Source organism: Uloborus diversus, chromosome 6 (genome assembly GCF_026930045.1).
Source record: "Uloborus diversus isolate 005 chromosome 6, Udiv.v.3.1, whole genome shotgun sequence".
NCBI lineage: Eukaryota > Metazoa > Arthropoda > Arachnida > Araneae > Uloboridae > Uloborus > Uloborus diversus.
The window spans coordinates 152,755,593-152,776,774 of record NC_072736.1 but is presented as its reverse complement, the minus strand read 5'-3'; positions in this window follow the sequence as shown (position 1 = coordinate 152,776,774).

Genomic DNA, 21,182 nt, shown 5'->3' with positions numbered 1-21,182 from the left:
TAATAAAGTCATATTTTACAGAAATTATTTTTGGTTATTTAAGTGTTTTACTTAGCTGTTTGAAATTATCTAGCGATTGCATTTTATATTCGAATTTTATTACAGTGAAGGACCGTTTATATGTTTTGAAGGGAATGTATGAAAAAAGAATATGAACGAAAAAACGCATAATAGTCTCTTAGACATCTCGGTAGCACACACACCGCTTTGAATTTGCTTGTTACAATGTACCTGTAGATAATGCGTGCGTAGTCTTTTACTAATAATAAAGCTGAAAGTCTCTCTGTCTGGATGTCTAGTTCTCTCTCTGTCTGGATATCTGGATCTCTTTCAGGATATCTGTGACGCGCATAGCTCCTAGACAGTTTGACCGATTTTCATGAAATTTGGCACAGAGTTAGTTTGTAGCATGGGGGTGTGCACTTAGGAGCGATTATTCGAAAATTCGATTTTGTTCTTTTTCTATTCCAATTTTAAGAAAATTTTCCCGAGCAAAATTATCATAAGATGGATGAGTAAATTACCAAGTTATTAATTACGTGGAACCGTAACATGGGCAAGCCAATTGGCGAGAAATTTAACAAACATTATTTGTAAATATACAGGCGAACCAAAAGACCTTTTAATTTTCTACTATGGGCAAAGCCGTGCGGGTACCACTAGTGTAAATGTAGGTTTACACAAGTTCCGTCCGATCGTGTGTCTTACTCGCTTGAAGTGAAAATATTATATTAAAGATTTATCACAATCACTGATCGAATGGGTATTTAAAAATATTGATAATAATAATAGTAATAATAATAATAAGCATGCAACTTCGGAATTGAAGAACATGACAGAATTCGCATACTTCAGTTGTACAAGTATTTCAAAAATATTGTATAATCCGCAGTAGGTGAATTGTCACAATTTGTCGTTCGCTGGTATAAACTAATTTGTATTTAGTATGAATACATTTTGGTTTTACCAAGTCCGAAGACTTAGAAAACTGGGATTCGTTGATATTTCACTTTTTGCGGCCAATGATTTTCATGCAAAAAATAAAAGGTAATGTATTTCTGACTAGATATCGACGGAAAAAACATTTATTATCCAAAATTTTGTTACCGAGCAAACATATCAATAATTGATGTATTTTCAATTTCTTTATTTATAGAATCTTTCAATTCAATTTTCACAGATGTCTTGCCCTCTAAAACTTCGAAATGTTTGTATTCGGCCTCATATTTGGTGACAGTTCGATATAAACCCAACATTGTTTTATTTAAACTTTAAGGGTCATCTTTACAAAATCCCTCTAATATGTGGGTAAAAGAATACTCACACATATTAAATGAAAACCCAATTTTTTCTTCAAGCGATGAAATTTCGCCAAAATTTCCAATTTTATCAGAATTCGAATAATGTTTTTTGAAACTAAGTTTTGGATCTAATGTAGATTAGTCTTGAATTTGAGCACAGTCATGGCTAAACACTTTCATTCTTCCTCATGACCTTTCTGATTCGCTGCTGCGACGCCTTCTTTAGAATTTTACAATACGTTACACATTTAGGCTAGAAATTCAATGATTTTTTTCCGCAACTCAATTCTTGTGTGTGTTTCTTGAATTCATTGTCCTATACGGAAAAAAAAGCGTGTGATTTTAAAATCTTCAAAATACAACTAACATCCTTTTAACTGCCAAAAACAGACGCATATCGGTATCAGAGAATGAATTGGACATCGTTTTATAATCAATCTAGTGGTACCCGCGCGGCTTTGCCCGTAGTAGAAAATTAATAGGTCATTTGGTTTGCCTGTATGTATACAAATACTGGATGATAAATTTCTCGCCAATTTGCTACGTTCATTTGCTTGCCCCTGTTAAGGTTCCACGTTGTGATAATTTGCTCGGTAGAATTTTCTTAAAACTGGAATGGAAAAAGAACCAAATCGAATTTTCTAAAAATCGCTTCGCGGTGCGCACCCCCTTCCTATAAAATAATTCATTGCCAAATTTCATGAAAATTGGCCGAACGGTCTAGGCGCTATGCGCATCGCAGAGATCCTGACAGATATCCAGACTGAGAGATCCAGAGAGACTTTCAGCTTTATTATTAGTAAAGAGGATAAAAATTATCTTTTCACAAAGAATTAACCCTGCTTTCAGAAGAAATTTTCATTCTTCAAAAGGTGTACATGTGAAATAATCTGAAGCCTCAGCTGATTCGCATAAGCGAACAGCCTCGATTTTTTTTCTGAATATCTATTCCACCCCACAAAATTTTAATACGATTATTGATTACCACAAATTTATCATGTTTCGGCTATTGATTGAAAAAATGGAAAAGGAAAAAAATACTCTTTTTTTCTTGTTTTTGCACAAAAAAAAATATTAATTTTAAAAAATTTATCTTTTCCTTAAACTTTCAGTGCAAACATTTCTTTTACCAAATTTCAAGCACATAATGTCTAAATCTTTGCAATGAACATCCAAAATTGTAAATAAATAACTAAGCAAATTTTATATCCAAATATTTGAAATTTCTAGAAAAACATCTTTTTTTTTTTCGCTTATCATGATTTTTGTTCTTAAACATATGCTTTCTAGGTTTGTTGATATTTGTTGCGTAGTAATACTATTAATTACGGTTTTTGGAAATATTTTAATATCTTCTAGAGCTGTTTGCGAAATTGAAAAGCACGAAAACTAGGTTTTGTGGAAATAGAGGATGAAAAAAGCAATTTTTTTTATTACAAAAGTAGTGTATACCCTGCACTGAATTTCTGCTTGTATTCAAAACAATTTTTTGAATCAAATACATTAAATTTGAAAGCAAGAATATTTTAGCTACTCAGATTTCTCAATATCTAAAATAGAGTCCTATTACAAAACTTTAATAATAGCTAATATTAGCATTTAGATGTAGCTTGAGGAAAGTTAAGCTAGTTCAGCTCTGAACGAACACTTCGAGAAAAATTGATTTTAGTGGAAACAATGTAAAATTTTATATGAATTTATAAATTATGTACTGGTTGGGAGAAAATTTGAAGTGAATATTGTAGAGTAACTGCTTTTGCCTTTGACAAACTACCTATTTTCCATCCCACTTCTATTGCTTAATGGGGAGAAATTGCGAAAACATGAAACTTCACCTAACTCATTACATTTAAACAATTTTCACTGCTCTGGACTGGGTTAATTTTCAACTAGTGGAAAAGCCATTGCAGCATCAGTTCGTAAGTGCTAATTTTCGGTCATAAAGGTATATAGAGAATATATGTAAGCGAAGGAATGTTTGAAAATGGATAATGTAGCTCAAAATTAAGTAATGATTATTAAAGAAAAGGGAGGTTTTAATAAACATTATTTAGTGCGTCCGAAGGAAAAAAAATAGTATCACTGAATGCTCTTGAATAAGTTTGTCTTTTTTAAAACTAAATTAGTTTGTAGAAGACAAATAAATGTCTTTGTGAGGGAAATTAAAAGAAAATATAGCAACATTAAGATTCACAAAATTTAGATAACAGCGCTCGCGTGTTTAGGGGTTTCATGAAAACCCTTTTTCAGTGCTAAAAACTGAGCTCTTGAATGTAAAGACATCATTTTTATCGGATGTTCTTACCAGAGAAAGCTCACTTTTTTTTAAAAAAACGAACAAGGGGCTCCTTTAAACCTCATAACACGTGTATGCAGTAATTTGCAAACTTTTTTGCGTTTTAACGTTGCAATTTTTTCTTTTTCTTTTTGCAAAATCAATGTGAGTTTTTCTTGATTGAAAAAAAAATAAGAATAGGACCAAAATGCTGTTTATTTTAGTTCGGTTTGAACAATCGGTACAAAATAAGAAAATTTGAATTAATTTTCCCTTATTTTATGAATTCTCACTGAAAAAAAAACCAACATTATTTTAACGTAATGTTAACAAACGTAAAAAAAAAATAAATATATAAATAAAAAAATAAAACGTCATTTTAGTTTTGGTTTGTCATTATTTTTTTTGGGTCATAGAGGTAGTATGTAAGTTACTAGAGGTTATTGTTGAATTAATAATCTACCGCCAAAGCTCAAAACTACGTAATGATTAATAGAAGATGTGAATCATTTTATTTCTTGAAAAGATTAATTATACATTATTAAATAAAATGTGTGAAAAAGTATTTATTCATCAAACTCAGTAAATACGTGTTTTCCTTATATAAGAAATCGAAACAAAACGCGGCTTCTTCTAGTTGAATCTATTTTTATCAGAAAGGGCATGGATCCCATTTTTTTCTAATTTGAGTTAGCTGTTTTTTTACCATACTTGTATGTAGAGAAATCGACTAATGGAGAATAGAAATCAATCCTTGTAGAACAAATCACTTGATTTAGGGTCTGCATTTTTCGTTTGGTGCAGAAAGGGCATAAGTCCCGGACTTATGCCCTTTTTGGACCGATTTGGGATCCGAATGCAACAGGCGCATAATGACATTCATCTGTCAGAATCTGATACTTTCAACACAATAGAACCTTTTGAACCATGGAGTGAAGTAACTATTTCTAGACTCCATGACCTCGACAAAATCACTAAAGAAACTGCTGAAAGTTTAACTTGTAAAAGAATCTATTACGATGTTGAAAGCAAATGTTCACAATGTAAAGAAATTTTCACCGACGGATCTAAATCAAGTGATTACGTCGGCCATGCTGCAGTTATTGATGACCAACTACATCATATAATTTAAATCCATCTTACTCTGTTTTCACTTCAGAAATGAAAGGTATAGCTACATCTTTAGAAACAATAGCTTAACCTAATCATAAAATGTGGGGTGATTTACACTGACTCAAAGAGCTCGTTGGAAGCTATCACCCACTGCAATAACAATAGCCACCCTTTAGTTATTCAATCTTTCTAGTTATACAAAAGTCTCAGGATATATACTTTTAAAGTTTTTTCTGTTTGATACCTGGTAATGTAGGCATTGCAGGCAAAGAAGGAGCTGATACTCCAAATTAAAAAAAATAATAATAATAATTAAATTCACTGACGAAATGAAACGTAATTTAAGGTGAGGTAAGGATCCTACTTGCGGCTAAATTATTCATAAAAATTCTTCTACAATTTAATTAATTTATCAATGAAATAAATGTTTTCTTTAACCCTGGAAATTTTAATTTGTTGGACTTTTTTGCCCTTTCTGAAAAAATCGATTCAGTTTAAGTTCAACAAGCGTTGCAATACATCAATCAAAGTTCGAAGCCTCATACATCATTATTAAAACACAATGCGATGAAAAATATTCCTTAAAGTTTTGTTTCCCTTGCATTTTGCTTGTAACAAAATATTTACTTTTGACTGAGCATTGTGGGATAAAAGCACCCAAATTAACATGAATAAGTACAATATATATAAATATATATATATATATATATATATATATATATATATATATATAAAACCGGAGATACAATTTAAGACAATTTTAAAATAGAAATTCAAAGAAAGTGAAAAAATCAACGCCATTAAAAAAACTGAAAGAATAAATACAAAAGTGTACCGTAATGCCAGCGCAAAGCTGCTAGAAACAAAAACAGTACAAACATATTCACACAAACAGTCAAAATACAAATGAAAAAGCAAATGAAAAAAAGCGAGAACATCAAAATGGAAAATGAAAAAGGTGAACCTCCCCCCCTTTTCCCCTTGAGAAAGTGTTGGTCCTGGGTTCACCTTTTTCATTTTCCATTTTGATGTTCTCGCTTTTTTCATTTGCTTTTTCATTTGTATTTTGACTGTTTGTGTGAATATATATATCTATATATATATATATATATAGATATAGATATATATATATATATATATATATATATATATATATATATATATATATATATATATATATTTTTAAATTTGTTCTTTCTTGTTCAATCCTTATATTGCAATGAAATTTGTCGTCTACCAGTATTATAGAGCTGCCTATGGCGCCTATTGATCTGAGTAGTGAAGTTCATTTTGGTTGAATTGTCCAAGTTACAAACACAGTATATGATAATGTTTCTTATAATATATATATATATATATATATATATATATATATATATATATATATATATATATATATATATATATATATATATATATATATATATATATATATATATATATAAATAAAGGGTTCTGGGATTCTGACATTAGTAGTTCAGATGCTTAAACCAAAAATTTTAGCTTTTTATGTTTGTGTTCTACTAAATCAGGAAAATGCTTTTTTACACGGCATGACTCTTATGCTATGGAGCATCTAAAAAAAAACACACTAAAAACAGTAGCCAACTCACAATTCAATTACTTGAATTTTAAAGTAATAGTTTCGATTAATACTACACCCTTTATATGTGCCGATTTAAGGAATTTCTGAGCAAAGCCCATTTTTCACTCCCCAATCATTTGCAAATAACCCTGCACAACACACAGACATATATCACAATCCTTTAATAATACTACATTTGAACGAAACCATTGCCTGTTTGGTGATATTTTGATGGTTGAAATTGTAACCCTAACTTCAGTGGATCAACCCTAAACTCCAGTGGATAGCGGTAATTTTCAATCACTTTTTTGATTCTTCATTCCCCTGAAATGACAGTCTTACCAGTAAAGTAGTTAAGTTACCGGATCGAGTTCAGCCCTGTCACAATAAAGCCTTTCCCTGCATGTCAAACATAACCAAAACATATTATCAAATTGTCATGCCGAATCGCGAGTTTCATTGTTGAAACTCGCGGGTTACTCGATCATTAGCTATTTATATGAGGATTAGAGTCATGTATAATATTTTTTACAGCGCAACTACCTAAACAAGTAAGATGAATAAAATGATTTTCTATTGAATACGTACTACATACAAACACAGGTAGAAGTCAAGGGATGTTTTCTTCGGATGTATTTTATTCTGAAGCTCACAATTTTTATTCCGGAAAAGTGATTTTTTGGATCCACGAAACAGTTGTCTGAAATTTATATTATTATTTTTACTTCTTAGGTTGGTTTTGATATTGAAACGAGCTTCACATGACTTCCTTTTACACCAATTTAAAATTATTTCCCCCTTATTGGCAATTTTAATGTGATTCAATAGTTTACTCTCTAAATATCAACAACAGTGGCCAAATTAAGTCCAGATTTAAAATTTAAAAAATTGCCAACTTTGTCGCCAAGTTGGCGACAAAACTTGGTGACAAAAAGCTTGGTGATATATTGCCAAAAGTTTGCATAAATTATGAAACCACTTGAGTTTGCATTGAAATTAACATTGATTTCTAACCAAAAAGGTGTAAAAGACCACCCTTTGGAACATTCGAATGCAACCAAAAAGAAAGGTGCGCAACTAGACCCCACTAGGAGTCTACATACCAAATTGTAACTTTCTAGGACATACCGTTCTTGAGTTATGCGACATACATGCGCACATACGCACATACATACATACGGACGTCACGAGAAAAGTCGTTGTAATTAACTCGGATAATGTCAAAATGGATATTTGGAGTGTCTAAACATTCTTAGAACTTATCCGCGAGTGGTCGGGTTGAAAAAAAAAACTTACCATTAATTCGGGGGTGGAAATTAAGGCCGAATTTTGAGTGAATTTTTTTTCGCGAATACAATACTTCTTTTTTTTTGTAAAAGGAAGTAAAAAATCAGATTTTCTACTTAGTATAAGTTCCTAAATAATCTGCACAAGTGTGAATTTGACATGTTGTATTAAAAATGGTCTTCATGGCTCATATGAAATATGGGTTATGGATGCGAACATATTGCTCACCCGAGATGATAGCAGCATATATAGAGAAACAAAAAATCATTCGAAAAATCAAAGATAAAATTAATACTATTTTTAACTGGTTTATTCTCTAAACTTTACGCAGATTTTTATGTGTTTTATGTTATTTGCTGTTTTTCGCAATCTAAATCTGTAGGACACAGTTAAAATGCATTTTTGCTTTTGCTTCTTAATCATTTCTACCTTCATATTGAATGACTTTAGCCTATTGCTCTTCGAGAAAGAAAAAGAGCTTATTGAGATTTAGTTTTGGAAAAGTGATTTTTGTGCTTTTGCCGTTTTCGAAAGTCTTGTTAAAAAAGAGCTTTTTCTGCACACTTCTCAACGAAATTGTTTACACAATTTAATATTTGAGAAAGAAATGATAAAGTAATAAAGGCCTTGCTATACATGATACTGTAGGAAACGGAAGCGATAATAAAGCAAGATACAATTATTTTCTTTTACATAAAATTATTTCAAAATATTTAAACAATCATAACATATTATCCATCGTGATTCATAAGGTAAAATTACAGAAAACAAGTTATTAACAGACATCATAGTTATTACATATTTTCGCAACATGTTATATTGACCAAAGAATGCAGTCAGAATATAATCTACAATATATTCAGGTTCCATCAATTTGCTCAGTCTAATGCGTGGAAATTGCACTAACTTGAAACTTCCCCAACTCATTACAGCGGAACAATTTGCACACCGTAGGAATATGTTTAATTTTCGACCCGTCCGAAATTCAATTCGGGTGCAGTAGGTGGATATTAACTTTTATTTCTAATGAACTAAATCTACGCTGTGTGAGTTTGACACTTTGAAGGGTTTCTAAACATGAATTTTTGTATGAATAAAATTTAAAAAAAAATACTCTCTCATCAGTATTATTATTGCACACCTTATATAGACACTGCAAATCTTCATACACTTTTTGAACGCTTTTCGAACACGACACTTGTTTCCCTTTTTCGGGTATTTTAAAAACTTGTTACTTCCTTTTACAAAAAAAGAAAGTATTTTATTCGCGAAAAAAAATTTCACTTAAAAATCGGCCTTAATTTTCATTTTGCTCGCCCCCGAATGAATATTAAGTTTTTTTTTTCAACCCCACCACACGTGGATACATGCCTAAGAACGTATAGACACTCGAAGTATCCATTTTGACGATCCCCGAGTTAATTACAACGAGTTTTATCGTGACGTCCGTATGTACGTATGTATGTGCGTACGCATCTCGCATAACTCAAAAACGGTATGTCCTAGAAAATTGAAATTTGGTACGTAGACTCCTAGTGGGGTCTAGTTGTGCACCTCTCTTTTTCCTTGCATTCGAATGTTCCAAAAGGGGTCTTTTACACCTTTATGGGTTAAAATCATTGTTAATTTTAATGCAAACTCAAGTGGTGTTATAATTTGGCAAACACTTGACAATATATCGCCAAGCTTTTAGTCGCCAAGTTTCGGTGATTTTTATTTATTTATTTTTTAAATCTGGTTCCAATTTGGCCAGAGTTAACCATTGAATCACGTTAAAACTGCCAATATTGGGGGAAAATTTACGTGTATAAAACGTTTTCTTTGCTTCGGTTCGCAAGAAACTTGGGGTGAAAATATTTAAAGTGTGTCTTTGCTTACTCCAAGTCACAATTATCATTAAATTGGAGTAAAAGAAAGTCATGTGATACACACATCAGCTCATTTATGTATAGGATTTTAAAACACATCTGCGGACACTTTTCAAAGCTCTTATGACAGTAATTCAGCTTTTTTTCTTTTTTTTTTTGACACTTTTAGGGACACATTTTAGATATTTTTTTTATTTATATTTATTTATTTTTTAAGCCCCACTTTTTAAAACACTTTGAAAGCACACTTTTCGGAACACTTTTTAGGCATATCTTAGTTCATACCAGCATTGTTTTTGATAAGTTTTAAGCCAGCATGCGATGCAGCTGTCATCCACCACCAATCAACGGATGGTCTTCGAACAGAGATGGTCATTCATTTTAAACTGCCTTCTTAACAACAGCCCAATAAGTTTTTAAATGTTTCCCCAATCTGTTCTCAAACGGGCTTTCTTGCTTCTAAGTTTAAATGTAACAAATAAATTGAGCTAAAAACAATTGGAGAGCATTTCAAACATTTTCTCCTTAGCGGAGCACATTCGGAACATATTTTAGTGCACAAACGAACAATTGGAACACTTTTTCTTAAATAAAGTATCTCAAACGTGTTTCTAATGTGTACTGGACATTCCAAACACGTTTCCCACACATAATCTTTTCTTCCCGCTTTTATTACTCTTACACTCCTTGCAGTTTAATTAAAACATTGATAAAAGATTTGCTCACTTTTAAAAATTTGACAGTTTCGCAAACAATTTATAAAATTCTACCGTTTCGTACACCTCGGTGAAAAACACATAGTACCATTTTCATTTATACCTACCGCATAACATATTATAAAATTTTACTAGTATCTTAATCCCCATTGAAAAGTTATATGTATTTCTCCAACCAAAATCGAGCTGAACTGCTCCCAGCGTACATAAACTTTTCTTTATTAAGCAAAAAAGAGTCAGAATATGCTTCGTGGGATCGGTTTGGCTTTCGACAACGGTATATAATTCTGAATAATTTCTAAAATACGAAAATTAGTTTGCACTAACGAAAATTTTCATTTAAAAGGTCAGAAAAGTTTGTTAGTCTAAACAGAAGCTTTTATTTTAATGCGTGAAATAATACGTTTAAGCGGGACAGAACTAAAATTTTTAAATTGTAATGCAGAATTTACGAAGAAAATAAATCGCTTTAGCCGTGATTTCGTATTAACTATAAGTGCATTTCGAGAGCTCTATTGTATATATATAGTCACACCTGGAATCATATAATTAAATTTGTTCTATAACAAATCTACTTAACTTAAGAATACATATTACTATACACATGACTTTTTATTATTATAACAATATTTATTGTTTATTTATTGATTTTTTGATGAATCTATTTCTCAGGCTAAGACATACATCAAGTTCTTATAATAGAGAATTTTATCACGTCAGGTTGTTTTTTGTTCTAAGCTACTTTTTGGAGGGAAAAAAACTTTTTTTATTTCTTCCGGTGGAAGTAATAAAGCTGCTCAAAGAATGCTTAATTGCTTCTTCCGGTGAAGTAAAAAAAGCTATTAAGTTTTCGTGTGGCAAAATATTGATTCCTTTTTGTCGAAACATCTGACTTTTTTCTTAAGTAAAAACCTGTCTGAAATAGCAAATGCTTTACATTCGTTTAAAGGGAAAGAAATATATATAGCCAAAAGTTCACACGTCATAGAGATGATTGTTAGTAGGGGAGGTCGGGGTAATAAGAGACAGGGGTATTAAGAGACACAGTCAAAAAATCACAAAAAAATATATTTAGACAATTTTAAAAATATATAATCTAACGTACCATATCTATACATTACTCCAATACACTTATTTAAAAGTTTATACATGTTTTGAATCTTTTTTTTTCATACAAAGAAAAAAAACCTTCACGTGGAACTTACCTTAAAAGTTTGTGACTTTTTTACGTTTTTATTATTTTTATTTTGCGGGTGATGTGTTTGGGAGTTACTAATGCGTAAACTTCTAACCAAGACAATGACTATTGATGTACTATTTTTTGAAATGTTGAAAGTTTTCTTTATTTACAGGTTGTGGGTTAGTAAAATAATAATAATAAATAAATAAAATAATCCATTTTTTGTGGGGGAAATAAGAGACAGGTGTCTCTTATTACCCCATACTAACAAATTTGTTTTTTTTTTTAAGGTAAAATACAATGAATTTGATGCTTAGTCTAAGTTTAGCAAGTTCATTGAATAGTTTTTCTTTCAACGTAGCAACGTAAACTCAGCTATACTCATCAGAGTAGACCAAATTTAGCTGTTATAAATGTATGATTTTATGCTAGATTGTTTGTAAGAAGTAATAATTAGTCTCTACTACTTCATTAGATAATAAATAGTCTAAGTTTATTTATACTTAGGGACTAGAAAAAATCCCAAATAACACTTGTCCTCTTTAAAGACACGTTTTTTACATAATTTTGACTACACTTTAGAGAACTGTTAAAATATTTTGTGGTCACTTTAAAAATTGTTTTTGGTCAGTCCCTAGGTTATGTGCATTATTTAGAACTATCATTAAGTCTGATATTATATTATTTAGGACCTAGTATTATAAAAAATGAATTTCACAAATAAACTTGTAAACTTTTTTTTAAATATTTTTTTTTACGGATGAAGTATCAAAAATTTAAAAAAAAAATATTGGCATCTTAAGAATTGTTTGCAGATGTCTCTCATTATCCCACATGATTTTAAATTGCTACATATGGAGAGTTGTAGCCTTAGTGTTCTATAACCCCATATGGGGTTATTAAAGACAATAATTTATTGAAATTGTTAACCACTTTTTTTAACCGAAATATTTAAGTTACATAATCACCTAAAAAATCAAGAGGAGTGCATTTCATTCAGTTAATGTGAGATATTTGCTTCAAGTTATTTTGAATATTAATATATATATATATTTTTGTCTCTTAATACCCCTTTTGTCTCTTATAACCCTAGCCTCCCCTATGTATTTAAAATTTAAATAATATTGTTTGTAATTGGTTAGCATTCAATTTTTCCTGATTTTCATTGTAAGAAAAATAATTCTTTTTTTTTCTACATACGAAATTGTAATAATGATTATAATATTCTCGATTCAAAATTATGAAGGTTGTAATACAACGTTATACATCAAATTATTTAATATATTTATCAATTGTTATTAACCATTCTAGTATTATTATTATTATTTGCCTTGGCTTTGTTTAGCATCTTTTAGTACTAATAATACGGGATTTCTTTTTTCTCTTGTTCATCGTTATCTCCTACTCTATATACGTGAAAATGATCTTAACTGTTAATTTTATTCAGAAATTGGGAAACAAAACTGTTTGCAAATAAATCGTTAGTCTTTCAGGCAATATGTATTGCCATCTATTGGTAATGTAGCAAATAATATATTATCATATCTTGCTTGTTAACGAAGCACAAGTTTTTGCAAAAATTTTGCTCTGTTTTTAAAATACAGGATTAGCATAAAAGAATATCCCGGTTTTTAAAGTTTATATTTCATAAACTATTACACTTGCCACTATAAATGATAGAAAAAATTTATAAAAAAATATTTCAAGTTTTCAAGTTTTATTTTACCCACAAATATTCAATGTTTAATCCTTTCGTAACGCGACACTCGTCAAGCCTTCGTTCCATACATTCTGGAGTGTTTCAAGAGCACTTTTCAGTAATGCTACAGATATGCGATCTTTCAGTTCTTATAATATTTCAGGAAATGTTATTGTATAATCTCTTTATTTGACGAAACCCCATTAAAAAATCACATTGGATTAAGTCTGGGGATTGGACTGGCCAACGCATGTTTTTCTTTCTTTTTATGTATATTGTATAGTGGAAAGTGTAATAGCGTATGAAATAAAATTGTTTTAATCGAGATAGTGTTCTATGCTAAGTGTATTTAACATTTCATCGGCATTATATATAAAGGGTGTCCAGAAAAAGACTCCTTGGTTTCTAAATTAAATATCTCGAAAACAAATGACGATATTGAAATAAAATAAACGGTATGTTTATTGTGAAACCCATAAAAATCATATACAGAATATTTTAAATAAGTTTTTAAAAGTTTCAACAGGTGGCGCTGCACGGTGTGATTGCAATAAAATTCTCCATAAATAGTGCTGAGAAGAGGTTGGACGATAATTTGTAGCGTATATATAAGTATTTCTGGGAGTCTAAACTACTGCAGAAACGACTAACCTCTTCGCAGCACTATTTATGGAGACTTCTATTGCAATTGCACTGTGCTGCGCCACCTGTTGGCAATTTTTCAAAATTAATTTCCGAGTTCCTGTAAATGATTTTTATGAGTTTCATAATAAACATACCGTTTATTTTTTTTTCAATATCGTCCTTTGTTTTCGAGATATCTAATTTTGAAATCAGGGAGTCCTTTGCTGGACACCCTGTACATATACACATACACACAGGGTGTTTCGTTTTAACCTGCAAGACCTTTGTTTTCGCAACCGTTAGTCCTAGGTGTATACTTCCAATTGCAAAAATGTTCAAAATCAGATGCTGAGTTTAGATATTGAAAGTTTGAAGCAAAAATATAAATGAGTCAAAAAATACAAAATTAAACTTTTTATACGGTGTCCCAGGTCCATTAACTTATATTTAGAGAAATAATCTCCACTGAAAGATATTAATAACACAGAAAACTCGACATTTGTACGACCAAAACTCAGGGAGATATTCCAGTTTAAAGTTTTAAGGGACCATACAAAAGATCAGATTGGAACTTACTGCCCTTTCAGAAGAATGACAGGTCGTCAAAGTAAGAAAAACAACGTATTTAAATTTTTCATTGCTAATTCAAAAATAAATGCAAATGTTATGCCGTAATACGCAAAAACACACGACAAAACGAACAATTTTAAAAACCATACGCTGTTTACAAGTATAATTTTAAACACATTTCAACTACTATATTTTCCCCAAAAAGGCGTTATTGATGGCGAGGGAAAAGTGGTGTAAGTCAAAAAACGCTGCGTTTCATATCTCAGTGAATGTTGGTCGTACTAATTTCTAACTTTTTGTGTTGGAATTTTTTTTTCAATGAAGATTATTTCCATACATATAAGTAAGGGGACATGGGACCCGTATAAAAAGTTAAATTTTGTATTTTTTGACATATTTTTATTCTTACTTCAAACTTTCAATATCTTAACTCTGCGTCTGATTTTGAACATTTTTGCAAATGGAAGTATACATCCAGGACTAACGGTTGCGAGAATAAAGGTCTTAAGGTAGGTTAAAAGGGAAAACTATCATATACTGTAGTTGTAACCTGGACAATTCAATCAAATTGAACTTCACAACTCAGTTCATGATGAGGCCCCATTGTATTTTGGGATTTTTTTCAAATTTTCGTTCTTTCTTCCTCAATTTGATATTGCTTATATATATATATATATATATATATATATATATATATATATATATATATATATATATATATATATATATATATATATATATATATATATATATATTTACATATATATAGTTAAAAAACCCGTTTTGTCAGAAATCAAACCTTGTCTTATAATTTAGAGCATCTTTATTGTATTTTAAAGACTTAAACAATGCAAACTGAATTTTAAACCGATTTCCGTTACTTAGTCAATGGCGCCGAAACTCGTTTACATGATTTATTTTACAGTAGGTGATCACAGACGTACTGCACTTTTTCGCCAACTAATTTAAATATTTTCAGCATATTTACTCTTGATGTAACCTTTAAACTAAATGATTATTAGCTTTCTCCAAACCGTATGAAAATGAAGAAATCGAAAATGTAGAACAACATTTAAAACAAGTTTTCCTAATTAGACTATTAACTTGACTGGATTTTTAAATCAATAAGGGACGGTTTTGAACAAAAGAATTTGCATGGCATTTTCAAAAGCATAAACCATAAATTTTGTTGAAAATAAAGCACATAAATCATTGGTGTCAGGCGCTTATCGACCGCAAAGGGGACAACAAAGATAATGAATAATGTAAATTCCCTTTTCATGATGTATTGGTTTTGCTCAGAACAAAAGGAAGACCGATAGCTTCAATTCAATTTGTAATTTAATGAAGAAAATGATAAAAAATATATCATTAATATTTTAATTTTATATAATCAAGATAGTAATTATCAAATCATCTATTTTTATTGTGTATAGTTTAGTAGTCAAGAATGGAAATTATTTTTGCGTTACTTACAATTAAATCTGAAAAGCTGAACAGCGATACTAAGCGCAATGTATTATGTTAAAACCTATGCGCGTATGTCTCTGTATGTGTGTAACCTCATCTCCTCCAGACTGGCAAAGCATACCAAGTCAATACTGGTATCGTTGGATACAGAATATCATGGGAAAGTCATTCCACCCTCTCTCACTCCTCTAAACATTAAGGGGACGGGCATCCAGTCCTAAAGATAGAATATCCTGCGGACATTCAGGGGTAAAGATTAAAATCATCAATTGAGGTAGTGAGAAGCAAAGGGATGCAAGTGGCAAAATTAAAAATTTGGAGATAACCAGTACAAATGGTACTTGAACCTCTCCTCTGTCTTGGGGCTAGAGATGGTACTAGTAGACCTGGTAGTTGCTGATATGTAGCATGATTCAGAAAAAAAATAATGAAAGTCTACCTAGGATGTTATCTTCAAAGGCGTTTTACTCGAACCTTAAAATAGTCTACTTGCATCCCTTTGCTTCTCACTGCCTCAATAGTCACCCGCCGCAGGTGGCATTGAGCAGTCAAAGGTGGCGAACGGGTATTGGTGAGTTAAGCGAGCAGGGGATGGAGCCCTCCAGTGAGTAATACGTCATGTACACTGTACAGGTTCTTCAGTAAAGAAGGAACGAAATTGGAAAAGTATAAAGAGGAAAACATCATTCCAAATTATGTAGTCTCTCATAAAATATCGAAAAGACTCAAAAAATATGCAATCTTAGAGCACAAATCCATTGAAACCGTTTCTTTCAAATAATAAAAAAATTCATAAAAATTAGTTTTGGAGCACAAAAAAATGCAAAATATTTGCATTGTGCTTCGCAGTAAGAAAACCCCCCTTTTCTATTGAAGAGAAGGTCTTGAGTAAAACACTGCAACAGTTAATGAAGTTGCTTGTGTATTTAAGTGCATTGGAAAAGATTTTAATATTAATAATTGGCTAAGAAATTTATGAAACTAAGATAAGAAGTTAAGACAAAGGTTTGGATTTCAACTTGTTTTTACCTGGTTTATATTCGGATGCTGGTACTTTGTCACACTTTGATACAATTTCAGATGGCCTTTTTCAGATTCATCTGTATTCTGGCTTCTTGTTTTTCTTCCTTATTTATCTTGCCATTTTTTCTGTTTTTATTTTTTTTCTGATACTGTATTTCAAAGTTTCATAAATCTTTAGCTAACTGTAAACCATTTTTTTTTAAAATATAGTTAGCAAGTATTTTTATTTTTCTCCTTTCGTCTGACATTAAGCAAAATGAAAGTACTTACTTCTCTTTGCTGCAAGTAGAGTGAACATTTCACTTAGAGTTCTTTTATACTCTGCTTTGTAGCATTCACTGTCTGGGGAGCCACTAAATTCTCTTCCCAAGAAATTATATGGACAAATATTTTTATTTTATAATTTTAAATATAGTTTTCCCTTTCACGCTTTGACTCACATTCCTTTAGTTCTAAGAGCCTGGATTCAGGAAGCATCAAATTTTTTAGTTCTTTAAAAAAAGTTTTGTCTTCATCTATTAACTTATTTAGTTATTTAAATAAAACTACTTATAACTTCTTTCTGTAAGACACCTGTTTCACACGCACACAATTACGCGCGCATACACATATATGTGTATAACACAAATGTATATATATATATATATATATATATATATATATATATATATATATATATATATATATTAAATCATTTACCATTTTCTTTCCAGTGCACTTTCCTTTCGCTAGACTAATACAGAAAAGAAACCATTCAAAAAGAATTTTTTAAAAAAATTGTTTTTTTTTTTCCCTTGACATATTGTTATTTTGACACGCTGTCATATTTATACATAATGTCATTTTTCAGTGCATTTTACTTTCACTGCATGCTTTACTTGTAAGCAAAAAAAAAGGCACTAGATACTTCTATAAACTGGAAATTGTAACACAGGAAATTATAATTCAACATTTTCATAACAAACTTATTGCTTGGGATTTGCAAAGACGCAGCAGAAAAATATCTTCGAGAAATAAGCTCTTAATATTTATAAAATCATAATATGCTGAAAACGAGTGACCATTTACGAAGAAGAATCGTGTTTTTTTTTTTTTTTCGGTTAGGGAATAAACTCAGTTTCATTCCTTTCGTCATCTCACTGTCAACATCATAAGTTTACTCAAGCCGATCATTATTCTTTCACAACAGAGAGTAAAGGAAAAAAGCAGGAAAGGTGCTTAATGGAAACGTTCCAATCAAAGTTGATGCTGGTTTCTTTAACAGACAATTTTTACCGAAATAAGATTTACACTCTAAAAACAACAATTTCAAAAATAAAAAAAAAGTACTCAAATTGAAACACAACGAGAGTCAAAATTGATCCGACAACGTGGTTTTCAAATTCGAAACATTCAAATACTCATCAAATACTCAAATCAACATGTGAGCTCATTTTTGATTTATTTGTGCTCCTATTTGAATATGTAATACTTTCAAAACCGATTATTATGTTCTCATTTTGTAGTAGGAAATAATTCAGCACACTATTTGAAAAAAATGGGTACTCATATTTAAAACAAAAGGTTTCAAGAGAATTTGAAAGCATGAATGTACTCATTTTTGGAAACTTCATTTCTCTCAGTGTAGGATAAACTTAGTTGTAATTCAAAAAATTTGCTTTATAAATTTGCTATAAATATTTTTAAACATGTGGTAGACAAAAAAAAAATAACCGTCTGTCGAGACAAAGGGAAAGTGATGTTAAGAAATGTGACATTAATCGGTTGCTTTTTGTTGTCTAAATTAATAACGCATTAATAACGCATTTCATTCTTAAAATTCAAAAACTTTTCTTTTAAATAATGAAATGTTTTGTATGCCACCACGCACCAGTTGTGTAAGCTGATTTCGTGTGACTTTTTACGTCAGAAATACCATAAAATTTAAATTTTAAATCAATTGCTTGCATCTCCCCCCGCTCCCCATTTTGAGCTGTGTCACTCTCCTTGCCGTGGTGCGATATGAGAAATTCGAAATGTTAAAATGGTTTTGAAAATTTCCATTCCAAGTTTTTTAAGAACACGTAATTTTCCTGGAAACTAAAATTGTTCTGAAACAGAAATAATTTTAAGAGAAAATGAAATATATGATGAGGTAACTGCAAAGGAATTTCTTTAACATCCATATTCATAAATATTTTCAAGTTGAAAAAAGACCCTCTAGTGGGAACGATTTCCTATTTGGAGATGAATATACTTGGGGGAGCTTGGGTAGAAAAAGAAAAAAAAAAGTTTACCACTCTTTCAGTTAAGTAACAGGCTCTGCTGGTGAATCAATACAAGCTGGTACAAAGCGACAAGTATTCTCTAGCCACTAAAAAGAAAATCCGTCAAATGAAAAAATCACATTCTATTAAAGACAAAAGAAAAGGATTTGAAATTTTCAAGAGAATGGTTATTTTATAGCAAAATGTCAGCTTATTCAGTCATTAAGTGTTTCAGTCATTTTATGAGACATAGCATTACGGAAAGAACACTTTCATTGTGTCATACGGTTTCCCTATCCTTCAAATAGTTGAGGAATGTGGGGCAAAGTGCAATGGTTACCTGGTACGACTAGTATTCATCGCGCGTTTTGTAACTTACAGCACTTTACACTGGCAGTCAATAACAACCTTTTGGGACGATATTTATTGGCTAACAGGGCATAAAAATATATGTGCACATAAGTGTGTGTTTTCAAATTGTGAGGGCTTTTGTAGTCTGCTTTTATGTATAACTAGTGGTACCCGCACGGCTTTGTCCGTAGTTGAAAATTGAAAGGTCATTTGGTTAGCCTGTATATTTACAAATATTGGATGACGAATTTCTCGCCAATTTGCTATTTTCATTTGCTCGCCAATGTTACGGTTCCACGTTATGATAAATTCGTAATTTACGCTTCCACGTTCGATAATTTTCTCGGTAAAATTTTCTTAAAATTGGAATAAAAAAAGAACCAAATCGAATTTTCGAAACATCGCTTCGAGGTGCACACTCCCATGCTACAAACTAACTTTGTGCCAAATTTCATAAAAATCGGACGAGCATTCTAGGCGCTGCGCGCGTCACATACATCCAGACAGATTTTCAGCATTATTATTAGTAAAGATAGCATAACAATTGAAAATTTTTTTAATAGCAATGGAAAATAATATTTTGTATTTGTGTTTCGACAATCTGCCATTATTCTGAAAGGTCAATAAGTTCCATCTCTTCTGAACATTCCTTAAAATTTTGATCTTAAATATCTTCTTGACTTTTGGTTGCAAATTGCTTCACTTTCTGTGTTGGATTTTTTTTTCCAATGGTGATGTTTTCGTTAAACATAAGTTAGGGGACTTAGAATTCATATAAAAAGTTTTCATCTTTTATCACTAATTTTCTTTTCTGCATCAAGCATTAAATATCTACTCACATGAACTAAATCTCGTGTCGTACATTTTATCAGAAACAAATATTATGGTTAGTTTCGTCTATTACTAAGGATATAGCACTTTTTTCCTTTCAATCAGAAAAAGATGCACGAAATGACGAAATATTTTTAAAAGAAACTGTTGAGCTTGCAGTTAGAAGAGTTTCACAAAAATGTTCAATCTCACGGGATTTACGAAACGAATCTTTCCGAGAAAAAACTTGAAGCATTTGATACTTTTAAAAAATACATTTTGTTTTTTCGAATTCATATCAGATACACACTTCCTTCGTCCGAATATTTCCACAAAAAATACGTAAAGGGAAGCTAATGTATAAGTGTCTGCGGTAATAACGTCTTAAAACAGTTTTCTGTATTTTATGTCCGGATAAACTGATTGCGCGGTACTCAAGAAATTTCTATCAGTTTTTTTTTTTTTTTTTTTTTTGATCGAGAAAAACTACATTTTTGCAATTTGGAATTCAGTTATTTTTTAGCATGAAAGAGCTTTAAAAAATCGTTTGATCTTTTAGAAAGTCAATCTAGTACAATTATACAGGGTGTTCCGTTTTAACCTGTAAGGCCTTTATTTTTGCAACCTTTAGTCCTAGATGTATACTTCTAGTTTACGAAATGTTCGAAATCAGGTGCAGGATATTGATATAAATCAGGTATAGGATATTGATCGTTTGAAGCAAAAAGAAAAACGAGTCACAAAATACAAAATTTAACTTTTTATACGGGCCCTAGGTCCCCTAACTAATATTGAGAGAAATAATCTCCATTAAAAACTATTACTGACACAAAAACTTCACATTTATATTTAAGGAGATATTCCAATTAAAAGTGTTAAGGGACCATACTGACGACGAAATTGGAACTTATTGCCCTTTCAGAAGAATGACAGGTCGTCAAAGTAAGAAAAACAAGGTATTTTCATTTTTCATTGCTATTCAAAAATAAATGCAAATGTTATCCGTGATACGCAAAAACACACTACAAAACCTCGAATAATTTTAAAAATCACACTCTATACAC